The 13,203-nt window shown below is 34.7% G+C and overlaps 2 non-coding genes and 1 pseudogene across 2 annotated transcripts; 2 read left to right on the forward strand and 1 right to left on the reverse strand.

Annotated features, from left to right (window-relative positions):
• Window positions 1–6,318: 6,318 nt before the first annotated feature.
• On the forward strand, window positions 6,319–9,149 carry LOC149558170 (protein LATERAL BRANCHING OXIDOREDUCTASE 1-like; annotated as a pseudogene).
• Window positions 9,150–10,458: 1,309 nt separating this feature from the next.
• On the reverse strand, window positions 10,459–10,620 carry LOC149558171 (U1 spliceosomal RNA). The gene has a single exon (XR_016352506.1). It is a non-coding gene; the product is annotated as a U1 spliceosomal RNA (small nuclear RNA).
• A 388-nt stretch (window positions 10,621–11,008) lies between these two features.
• On the forward strand, window positions 11,009–11,080 carry TRNAG-UCC (transfer RNA glycine (anticodon UCC)). The gene has a single exon. It is a non-coding gene; the product is annotated as a tRNA-Gly (tRNA).
• The last annotated feature ends 2,123 nt before the right edge of the window (window positions 11,081–13,203 follow it).

The raw sequence follows: 13,203 nt of genomic DNA on the forward strand, positions 1-13,203 counted from the left end.
TAAAATAGATTACATCATCTGTTTCGAATCCATGGAACAAAGTACAATACAATAAGTAAAATCATTAAATACTTAGTTTTATGTTTGGATCCCTTGGCGGGGCGTTACACATTAAATACTTAGTTTTATGTTTAGGGTTTAGATTAAATTATTGTACAGTTATGGTTAGGTTGAAGTTAGACTTAGGAGTATAGTTAGTTTTACTTTCTTTGTTATATGGTTTACAAACTAATTTATAATTAATTACTATTTAGTTGAAATAAATATAAAATATCAATGTAATTACATATTTAAACAATCTAATTAAATACATCTATATAATCATTCAACATTGTAATTTTTATTAAATACATCGAAACATCTAAAATAATAATTTTTAAATGAACTTCTACAAAAAAAATTAAAATGAACATATATACGAAACTATTTAAATGAACAGATACAATAATCTAAAGATAAAACTATTAACAATGGAAATTTACAAATTTACATATTAAAAGTGAAAAAAAAAAATTTGACGAAATTATAAAGCATAAAACTGAAAACAATGAAATTAAATAGTAGAAAACAAAGTAAAATACCTAGTACACTAAAAAAGGGCAACAAGGGGTCAGTAGGAATCTAAAAATGGGCTCTCGTTTCTATACTAAAATCGGGCCCCCATTTTGCACACAGTAAACATGACAAAAAGATCTCAAAAAATTGAGTTTTGTAGTTTTTCCCAATCGAGTACCCGATTTTTAAAACATGGTTCGGGCACCTGATCCATATTCAAAAAATTGGGTATCGGGTACCCAATTTGTTGGGCACCCGTTTTTGGAAAGGTCCCATTCCGTAGAATTGACTTTCGCAGAATTATGACCCAAGTTTGTGCTATTACCCCATATCAATCCTAATACTTTTAATATGCAAATGGACTAACTATAAGTGTTGTCTAAAAGCACAATAAAATCAATATCTTAAACGTAAATGTTTTAATACATTATATAACAAACACTTACAATTTTTTTAATTTTAAATTTTTTTTTTGAATAATTTGTTTTAAGCAACCAAACACTAACATTTGACTCTAAAAGGGCCCTACATCAAATTTTCTGCAACACAACTTTTTATAAGCTACTCAAAATTCATAATCTCCAATTTCTACAATTGTGCACATATAGAAAAATTGGAACATTGTGAACCATCAATACTCTTGGTGTAATCAATGATAGGGTGCCAAATGCATCTCCAGTCATCAAAATGTTAGGGTACGCCTTGAATTTGGGTGGAGGACATTGATGATTCCTCACAATCTGTGCATTACTCTCTTTCAACAGCTCTTTCCAAGACATATTGGATGTCATTTTGAAACTAGGGTTTAATCAACTTCACTTCAATAATTTTGAAATCAACTTAACTTGCCATTATGAACCTTACTTAGTTCCTCAAATCTTGTTGATGACATGTTGTGATTCACTTTTTCTTTTGTTGAATTTTCCTTGATCGCCTTTGTGCACTAAAATTGTTAGGTAAATGAAAATGAACATCAAAATTTGATATATACCTTCAATTTGTCGATTTAGGTCTACAATAAATGCGCTATATTGAAGTAGGTGCATACCAATTATCTTTGGCCTTCACATAGCATTGTGTTTCCCCTTCTATCCCATTCAAATAATCAATCACTATTACTTAGCTGGATCAATACCATATAGTTTGGCCAACATATCAGCTCAGTCATTCTAAACTTTTGGTCTACATTTGAATACTTGATCAACACAAACAGTATTACTAATGCTCGACACTTGATAGTGTAATTGATTCCATTGCCCAATTCTTCTCTCCAATTTTTCCTAGTGCATCTTGACTCCATGTTGATATGGACTTTCAATCACATTTCTTGTTAGGAATTAATGTGTAATATATCATTCAAGTGTATAGTCCCTTACACACCTCCTTTTCTTAGTTGGATGTGGTGTGATCACCTGATCCATTAGATTGGATGATCTCAACTTTTCTTGATCCACTACCACTAGCTTCTACTATCTTTTTCCTAATCCATTTCCAAGATCTATACTCTCAAGTTGAATATGTGCATGTCCCCAACTGACTCTTTCAGCCCCTCAAGTTGTACACGTTTAATTAGCTCTACACCTCTTGGTTGTTGAATTTTGATCAGAATTGAAACTTATACAACCATCCTAACTTGTATTTTGCCATCCTGAATAATATTTCTTTTATCCACAACTAGTCCACACATTTGCACTAGATCAAAACCCCCAAAAAAAAATCTCTTGCCCGTTTGGTTCGTGTAAGATGACAGGAATTGAATTTTTCATAATTTGAATTTGAGAAATTTTGCATTTGTTTCAAAATTGAAAAAATGGAATTAGAATACAGGACTTCTAATTTTGTCTCAAAACCAGGTTATCAAACTTCCCACTAGCAACTAGGGATTGAAAATCGAGACCTAGTTATGCTTTCTGAGGAATGTGGAAAACTTAGATTGCACTATTTTTTGGAGTATGCCTTCAATTGCAAGCTTACACATAAAAATATGTCTTTCCACTCACCTTCCAGTAAAACAAAGGTAAAAGTAAAATTCCAAAATAAGAATGAAGATTTGCAAAACCTTGATTTGGCTAAATTGAGATCACAATTTTTACAAATCCAAAACGGACCATTATATTCTTAAAAAATTATTGAAAAAAATAAGTGTTTGTACTCTTGCTGCATTTATGCACAGACATTAAAGAGGGGAGAACCACCGATTGCCATATGACACAGATGGCAAAGAGGGAGGCTTTGTAGCCTGGAATTTTGTGAGAATCCAATTTGATAAGAGTAAAAGCCTCCCATTTCTTACTTTGCCCTGTCTCCCGCACTGAACGGTGGGTTGCTCTCATTCTTCCCCTCAAGTCGCAAAGGCTTACCTCCATCCTCGCTTTGATTAATCATTTTTAACACAATACTCGAGAACAAAAATGCATTTGAATCTGTAACATGGTCAACCCCTCTAATGGTTTCCCTACTTCGAATTTAACGTTGCCCCAATCTCGTCTTCAATTTTTTAATGCAAGGAAAATGACAAAAATTAGAAAGATTGTTGGACAATCTCAATGAGCAACCTAGGTTTCTTGATCTGTATCGTCAACATCTTCTTGTAATTAGGGGGAAGTATGGCCTTGTGCTTCACCTTCATGAATTTTGTGATTGCGCGAGAGCTTGAACCACCCTTCTCCTTGACAGCAACATCCGCCTCCCTCTGAAACCCTAGATCTTGAAAGGTGAAGATTGGTTGTTCCGTAGGAGTGTTTATCTAAAAATAGGTAAATGCAAGAAAACCTCAGCCATTTTTCGGTGGGTTTAATTTTCATTTTAAAAAAACATTTATGACATTTTTCTCCACATCAAAGGGTAAATCAAGCACCCCAAATAAAGTAACAAAGATTTATGTGCAATAAACAAGCAAGACGAACAATTGTGGTTCAGATTTTTCATTGAAAATAGCAAAGGCCCTCGGGATGTGATTACCACAACCCCAGGTTTGTCCACTTTGGTGGATAATTCTCTGGTAGCTAAGGTTGAATTCACACATCCTAATAAAACTACACAGTTTCAACCCTGAGTCTTAACCAAACAAAGACATTTGTATTGAACATGCCGCATCTAAGTTGTTTATCCAGACCAAAAACCCAAATCTCAAATGCAACGGGCATCAGAAAAACAATTCCAATATGAATTAGGAAGGACAGAACATCCTCATCAAAAGAAACATCAAATTATAGGTACGTTTGGTTTTCAAATGCTTCAAATACACACAAATTTCTAGTTTCAAATTAAAATTAAAAAAGAGGATCAACTAAAGCTCCCCAATAACTCAGGTAGGCTTCGCAATCCTACAGATATTATCACTTGAAAAAAATTGCATATGGAAGAGTTCACTCACAAAAGGGGATGTAACTTTTCTCCTCCAAAGATTACAGGCCCCGTATCCATCAAAAGACGAAAACCTCCAAATAGAACTTGCAATTCAGTCAAACCATGTCTCTCTCCATAGCAAATTTTCCTAATCCGCTCTAAAGAAGGCTTGTCCTAAACCAAATTACTAGTTGTTGACATGAACTCCAAGTATTAAATTTACCAAAAAAATTCCAATTTGAAAGAACCAACAAATTTCTACAAAAAAATCTTCCAATATGTCTTTATGACTGACTTTTAAGTATAATCTCCATCCACTGGAAAACATTACATTTCATGGTCAAAGATCAAAGTTTGTTGTATAAAAGTCTATCGAATAAATATATAATTAATTTTTTTTAATATTAAAAATAGAGAGTTCAAAAAGAGGTAAGTACAAAATTAAAAATACTACAGGAGGCAAGGCCTCACACCAAGCCTATTGACTTAACATCAAGTATTTAAATACATCAAGTATCAAAAAATATGACTATCCATCATATACAACTGAGGAATATACAAAAAAGAGGAACACGAATTAAAACTAGTGTAGTAGATGGGCATAAGGCTGAGCCCAAGTAGTCCACCCTTTTGGACCTTCCATCCAAACGATATTCATTCTGTCCTGGATCTGATCCAGCATAAGAATCTTCTTGTCTAAAGCATTTTTGTTCTTCTTGATCCCCTGGTTCAACAAAGCCACCACATCTTCAAAGGCGGAGAGGTTGTCCATGGTTCTCCAGTCATAGTCATTCTTCATCTCGAACATTGTGGCATGTCCAACTTTGACGAATCTTTTCAGCTTTGCACGATTAATCATCATAGAAATCATGCCCTACAAGGCAATTTTAAAGAGAGTGAGTCTTCAAAAAGACTCGGTAAGGATTCTAGCATTGTTTTGATACCTGTTTTCATTTCTGATTTTCCAAATCTGCCATAAAACGTCAGATAAAAGAATATTCGAAAAAAGATTAGAGTCCTTGTTTAAACCATGAATATAGCTAGTGATAATTTCAAATATAGAAATATTATATAGATAAGATATGCCAAAAAGTAACCAGATTTCTCTAACAATAGCACAATCAAACAGAATATGCCTGCAAGTATTAGGTAATCTACAGATATTACAAAATTTCATGACATTGTGGTATTTTCTAAGAGACGGGCTATCAGGAAGCATGAACCATTTAAAGCACCTGATTTTTGGCTCAACCTGGGTCTTCCAAAAATTCTTGAAAAACTTCTTCCAAACAGTGACATCTAAATCCGTATATCAAAGCGTATTGATATGAGTAATAATGTTGTTCTTATAAACCAGAATGTTGTAAATGTTTTTAGCCTTAATACTCGTAATCACAATTCCATCAGACCACTACATATCAAGGAATTTGTGAGAATCAACTTGGCAAGTAGTAGGAAGGTAAGTAGTAGGAAGGTCCTTGCACACTTTGGCAATTAAATTATAGGTCTTCTTTTGAGAGATCAGAGTGTTATAAGCAAAATTGGGACTCTCCCAACATATAAGCCTATCATGTTCAAATATGTTTATAAGTTGGGAAAACCAGCCCAAGCTTTGGGCGAGCAGCCTTGAGAAAGGGCTAGGAGCTTACCGAATATGCGAAGGTTCTACCAAATGGACCTCTCTCCAAAAAAAAGATTATTATCATGGAAGGATCTGATAGGGAGGAAAATCCTAACATACTCCCAAGCCTTCCAAATATAATTTTATATTTATTATCAAAATATATAATTATTCAATATTTATTTAGTAAAATATATAATTACTTTATTGAAAAATATTATTCTCAATTTATATATCAAGGGGAAAAAAATTTGAATGTAAGTGAAAATTAAGTTTTTTGAAACCAAAAATATAATGTTGACTTGTTTGAGAAAATCAATATAACAATTTTATTACATTTTCTTCTAGCTAATCTTAGATTGCTATTTTAGATTGCTATTTACATTACTATATTATAAAAAGTGTAAATGCCACTAACACTTGTCCTAAGTAGAAATTAAACAGCCATATAAAAACATAGAATAAGAATAGAAAAATGCTTTGAACAACTATGCATACTTGTACTTATACTCTATCATACTAATGAAATGTAGGCATCTCATTTGCAAATATAAATTATACAACTTTACCTCCTTAGTAAGCTAGGATGTGAGAAAAAGTAGTCACAGTCATTCTCTCCGTGGAGCCACGAACACACATTTTGACACGCAAATGCATCTGCATTCACCACTGCATACAATAATCTGCACTATCTCTTTATTGACTCAGTTGACAGATTCTTTTTCTGATTGTTCAGTGTCTGAACTCAGGACAGCAGAAGCGAGAAGGTAGCTTGTATAGATTAAAAAAACATGATGTATAATTCAGCCCTGGTATTCAATCCATCTAATGGAACTTCCAAAAGATTTTCAGTTCCTGCTCTTCAGGAATTGGCATCTCAGAACCTTCATAACCTTCCTCAGAGATAAAGCTCGCCCAAATGGCTTTCCTCTTCATCAGTTGGATATCCCCATAACTGATCTGGAAATGTTTTTCAGAGATTCTAATGATCTCTGCAGGCAAACGGAATTGGAAAAACTGGGTACTGCATGCAAGGAATGGGGTATTTGTCAGGTGGGTACACCAAAACTGATTATAAACTATGAAATAGACTTATTATGAACAATTGCTAGAAAGTAGCAGTTTACATACAAGTGCTTTAGCAATCTGAAAGCATGATTTTACATTTTCTTCAAGTAACCCCAAGAAAACAATTAAAATAGGGCAATCTTGCTGAGTAGGCCAGTAAAAGGCCTTCTCTCTATGTATAAGAGTAAGGTTTAAGGAAGACCTCTCATTTATTAGATCATGGAATTTGGTGGGCCTTCCTTTGTAGGTTACAGTTGTGCTTGATACCATGTGATGTCGCATACTAGTAATTTTTTATATTTTCTTAGAAATTAAATTGGCATTATGTTGGGATGATTTTGAAAGTTATCTTTGCCCTCTTCAGTTTCTTTAGTTTGCTAAGATTTAATGGATGTCCTCACGACAGGTCGTGAATCATGGAATTCCTTTGTCTCTGATGGAAAGAATGAAGGGAGTCGTGAGGGATTTCATTAAACTACCTTTGGAAGAAAAGCTCAAGTACCAAGTGCAAGAGTTTGAAGGCTATGGTCAGACCTTTGTAACCTCAGATGACCAGATCCTGGACTGGGCAGATAACATGTACTTAACAACTCTACCTCCAGAGAATAGGAAAATGAATCTATGGCCAACAATGCCAGTGGATTTCAGGTACCCACATATTTGTTAATTGAGGTAATCATAAGATATTGACATCTTTGTATATTATTAACAGCAATTTGTGCACCAAATCTATTTTTACGTGATATAGGTATGGTGCCCTGCAATTTACTGCGAAAACTCAACAAATTGTGCCATCTGAGGGGTTACAAAGACTTTTCCTAAAACTGAGTGCTGAGTAAATTTCAACTTGGTTTGTATCTGATCAATCAAGTTGTAACATAAAAAATTTAGTCTTACAGCCCTAGTTTTTCTAAGCTCTGTATCTACCATTATCAGCAGAAAATGCATTAGATAATTATGTTGCATAAGCTATTAGTAGAAAACTTAGCTACTTGTGCCATCTGAGGAACTATAAGGATTTTCTCCAAAAAAGGTGCTGAGTAAACGTCAACTTGATTTGTAACTCATCAATATTGGGTAACCTGTAAGGCTAACCGCCCCTGTTTTTTTAAGCTCTGTATCTAACATTACAGCAGAAGGTATCTTGGATAAAATTTCAACAGAAGCTACCATTTGGCCTAAAAAATCTCCCTAAATTATCTCAGAGATTAATATTCTTGTTTCAACTGGTGATGTTTAGGTTCTAATTCATAGAGACTATTGAATGGGGTTTGGGGACTTGCAAATAACAAAATGGATAGACCCTTCGTGTCTTCCACTACCGGGTATTTTTGGCTTCTTAGTTGATAAGACAATGCAGTATTGCATCAGTCTCATGCTCGACTTTTCCCTCTTTCCATATGAAGATTAAATTGTATCGATGTGATTTGTCAATTTATTGATCTTATGCTGCTAAAAAGGCCATGGGAATGTTTCCCATGTAAATTCTCTTTTCACTCTTTTGCTGCACACGAAGTCTCTGATGGCTAAATGTATGCAAATCATTTATACTCCTTAATTTCCCTTCCTTTTGTGCATTTCACAATTGCTTGATATGTAGCCTTTTTCTACCCATCTAACTTCTGTCATTTATACTTTGATCTGATTGTGCCACCTATTTGTTGCTGAGGAACTGTGGATCAATACGTTGTTGAAATTCAAAAGCTTGGCAATAAAGTCCTTTGCCTTTTAGCAGAGAATGTTGGGTTAAAACCAGACTGTTTCATTAACATGTGTGGGAAAATGGCACAGATAATGCGATTGAATTACAAACCACCCTGCCCAAGGCCAGATCTGGCTTTAGGCATAGGCCCTCACTCGGATGGAAATGGTTTGATGGTGTTGTTGCAGGATGATGAAACAGGTGGGCTACGTATTTGTAAGGATGGCCACTGTATTCCTGTTCAACCCATCCCTGGTGCCTTGGTTATCAATATTGGGGACATGCTTGAGGTAATGATTATATATTTAGGGCAAAACAATCTATAGGAATTCTCAAAGTATGTTAACTTGTTTCAAATTCTGTTTGTGTGGGTGTACAGTTTTGAACTACACCATTATCTGGATTCTAGATATCAAGTGCTAAACAGAGCTCTTTCCCACTCCATTCAGCTTGATGATTTATTATCTTGGTTTAATAAATGGGTGTTAAAATTTGATACTTAAAGTCTTATTTTTGTGTTTTGAATTAGGTGATGAGCAATGCAATATATTCTTAGAGCATTGAGCGCAGAGCTGTCACAAACATTGATAGAGATCGAGTCTCCATTGCCATGTTTTATGCCTGACCTCATAGATGAGCTGCACTCCTGTAAATACAGAAGATTCATTCGTGCAGATTATATACGGCATTACTATTCTGGTAAACTCGATTGGAAGAACAAAATTGAATTTGCCAAAATCAAGTCATAAATTTCTTGATTTGATATTATTAACTGGTTAAGATCCAGAAAGGGCAGGCAAAACACCTAGTGCGTTCTATTTGATTATCTTCTATCACGGATTGTTTGGGCTTTTACTTTGAGGAAGGGACCGGTAATGCAATCAATTGCATGAAAAAACAATACTGATTACATTCGACTTCTACTTATCAATATATATGGGTATGAATGTCTTAACTGATCTACTTCATCAATAGACCGAAAATCTCTTAACCAGTCTGTGTATCCTTTTTTAAAAGGATTTCAAAATTCTTAAACAAAGATACCATGTTACAACTCTTTCACATAGATCTCAGACATCAAATTCAAACTCTTCCGCATAGATATCAGAATCAAAGTCTGCTTAAATGTTTTAATCGAGTACAAAAATCGCATAGAGCCACGAATTCATGTTGTCATTGCAAACTTTCTGGCCCTTGCATTGATAATCTTATACCTAAAATATGGTTGTTTCGTTATTATGCTTTTCAATCTAATCGAAACAGACTTTCTATTCCTAGTTGTGTATGCTATTCGGATATTGGAAGAAAGGGCAGGAGATATGACTCCACATCACAAGGAATAGGCAAACCAAAAGGCAACATATAGATTCTAGTTCGATAAAGGAAAATGTCTCCCCGGCAACTCTCAGCTATCAAGCTTTGTAAATACAAGTACATTTAGGGCTGGTATGGGGCTATCATTTTTTGCAAATTTTGCTCAGATCTTTCGAATATTTGCACGTAAGAAGGAAATATCTGCTAAGCTTGCTTGACAAAGCCTGAATGTAATGACGTCGAGAGACTTTACCAGATTTGTGCTGACTTCGTACAATTTCACTCTGATTCCGGCGATTTCTGCATAAATCTTATGTAAATATCGACAAAATTAAAAGCCAGACAACAACAATAATGAAATGATTTATTAAAAAGCATTTACAAATAAACTGTGCTAAGGATTATGGACATCAAACTTCGCAAATATTTTTCCCTCGGATCCCTCAAAGGTTTGCATGTGAGCAGGAAATATCTGCCGCTCTTGCTTGACAAAGCCTGAATGTAATGACATAAGCAGATCTCTTCAACTATATTCATACGCTTGCAAAGATCACCCCAATATCTTTGTAAAATATTGCAAATCTTATGAAAACATCGGAAAATATTTTATGCCTCTGTACATATGAAGGCATAAATGTATATATTTGCAAAGATCAAAAAAGTGTTACCAGACTATTGCTGAACTCTGCCGACTTTGGACGATTTCACACTGATTTTGGTGATAATTCTCCCCAAATCTGGCCTAAATTTCTGAAAAAATATTTGATGCTTTTGTAGATTAATTGAAAACAGATATTCGCAAAGATTTAGGAAACTTCGAAAATAGATCCATTTGGTTAATTAGAGTTGAGTGGGGGCCGCGCGGACGCGAGCCCCCTCTGGCACAAATTATGACGTGCACTCTCCACAATGGGAGATGCTAGGCAGAGCCCCCTTCTTTATGTGCAATGAAGGTGCTCTCCCTAGGCCATCGGCCTTCTTGATCACCGATTGACCCCGCCCAGGTAAGTATGCTTCTACCCAACCCCTCCCCTCCTTTTTAAAGTCCCACTTCTCCTATGTCTGCTTCTCCTCGCGCATGTGGGATCAATAACACCGCCTTTAAATCGGTACTTTTTCTAGCAGACCTTATTGCACAGCCTTACCGGTGCAGAAGCCGTGTTCTGCACGGAGAAGACGCTATTTACATTTATATCATGAAACCCTTGTCATGGGAGAATACACCAGCTCCCTTGGCCAGCGCTGTCTGCACGAAATGCAGAGTCCCGTCCACTGAACAATGAACGCCCTCTTTTGCATAGTTAACCAGGCTCATGTCATCTTCAAAAAGTGGAACCACTATCATTTTCCGCTCCTCTTGCTTAAGCGCGGAATAGTCAAATAGCGGATTTCCATTGTGTGCGTCTGTAGTCCAAAGGTTAGGATAATTGCCTTCCAAGCAATAGACCCGGGTTCGACTCCCGGCAGACGCATTCTATATACTTGTAGAGGTGATACTGACTTCCTTTTGTCTGAAATTAGGGTAAAAATTAAAACTTCCGTTGCTGGGACTCGAACCCGGGTCTCTCGGCGTACAGTAATTGCAAGATTTGTTTATTTTACAGGGAACGGCTTTGAAAAGTGACAATCTCCCACCCTCAGCGGTCCGATGACAAATAGAGATCAAAACAATTGTGAGGACTTTCGTAATGTCTGCTCAACTTTGCTTCGAATACATTTCATTCCGATGCCTCAAAGTTTCGGTGGAAATCACCATCCCTCGTTTAAGGATAATAAACATTGATAATTTATACAGCAAGTCAAATTGTGATATTGTTATGAGGATATTGTTGTGATATTGTTATGAGGATATCAAATTGTTATTGATATTGTTATGTGATTTTGAATTAAACTAATTGACCTATGTTTCATGAGTAGTGATACATTTCATTCTGGTGACTTAAACTTTCGGTGGAAATCACCATCCCTCGTTTAAGGATAATAAACATTGATAATTTACACAGCAAGTCAAACTGTGATATTGTTATGAGGATTTAACTATGTGATTTTGAATCAAACTTATTGACCAATGTTTCATGAGTAGTGATTCAACATGAGAATAAATGGAACCCTTAGCACTCATTAGATTATAAGGATTTAATTGTGTGATTTTGAGTCAAACTCATTGACCCATGCTTCATGAGTAGTGATTGAACATGAATCCATCTCTCATTAGAATAAATGGAAAACTTAACACTTATTGGATCTAGTGGGTCGATGAGTCTGACTCAAAATCACATAGTTAAATCCTAATAGCAATATCACAATAATAAACATGTGAAAAATTATCACAAACAAAAAAAGTTCATGATAATTATGCTTTAGTATACACTTAAAACATCTATATAATTTTAAATATTTACATCAAATTCATTTTGTTTTTTTCAAGCAAAGTGGGTCAAGCCACAAGATCTATTAGTAGGTGAGAATGGAATTTAAGACATTCAAATTCACTTTGTTGTTTTTAATACCTTTTTAAAAATAAAATTATTACTTCTCACATTGATAGTAATTACGAGATAAAAAAAACATTTGTAGTACTTGAGTACATTTAATGATTTTTAATAAAAGAAGTTTTTGAATCAAAATTTTAAGGTTTACATGTCTTATCATCTTTCTTATCTTTAATACTAAGTTTCTTTAAAGGTGCTTGTGTGTTTTATGAGTACATTAATTCTAAAAGTGCATTTGATTTGAAAAGGAGGGCCACGCTGAAGGAACATCAAGGTTACCGTACTCATTTTCAATTTGTATTTTATCTTTATGAATCAACGTTCATGGAGTTCATCGTTTTTAATGGATTTTGTGATGTAAAGGGATGTGATAGAGAGCCAAACTATTTAGGATGAAATGGGATGTGTTTAGGAGATGCTAAGTTAGAAATATAGACCTTAAATCCATCTAGAAAACTTATTTTGGCGAGTACACTAGTTCCATAAATAGCGAACATGTGTTCACTATTATGAACATGCTAAAATTTGTGAAAAACTCTTCAAAAGTCACAACAAACAACCATTTACCTTGGTGAACTTGTCATGAAGCAAAAAACAAATTATTGATAAAGTCACAATTTTTCATTATGTGGGCAATGAGTGGAATTTTTTTTTTTAATTAAAGCATCGAATATATGTTTCTCTTGGAAAATATTAGAGGACCATAGGCCTCAGGACATAGATAGTTGATTCTTCTTTATAGAGTAGATGAGAGTTGGAGAGCTCAACTATAAACCTTTTTAGTTCATGTTTATAGAATTTTGTTGTACAGGGAAGGTTTAAGGAGCAGTCACATCTCATTACAAGTGTTAGAAACTAGGATAGACTATCGATGTGCTCTATAAACACTTCTTTGTACTATTATAACACTTGTGAGTGATTGACAATCAATTGTATGAAGATTTATAATCGCTCTTCTTGGAGTTTTCTCTCTATTTTAGGGTTTATCTTGTTACAACATGTTGTTTGAGTTGTAAAATGTTGCTTTACCTTGTCTTTTAGCTTTGGTTTACTCTTTAACATGCATGTTAATTTTTAAATGAACTAAAATATTTTGGGGTTCT

The sequence above is a fragment of the Cupressus sempervirens genome, chromosome 5 (assembly GCF_028749045.1).
Source record: "Cupressus sempervirens isolate cs-2001-9-10 chromosome 5, ASM2874904v1, whole genome shotgun sequence".
Lineage (NCBI taxonomy): Eukaryota > Viridiplantae > Streptophyta > Pinopsida > Cupressales > Cupressaceae > Cupressus > Cupressus sempervirens.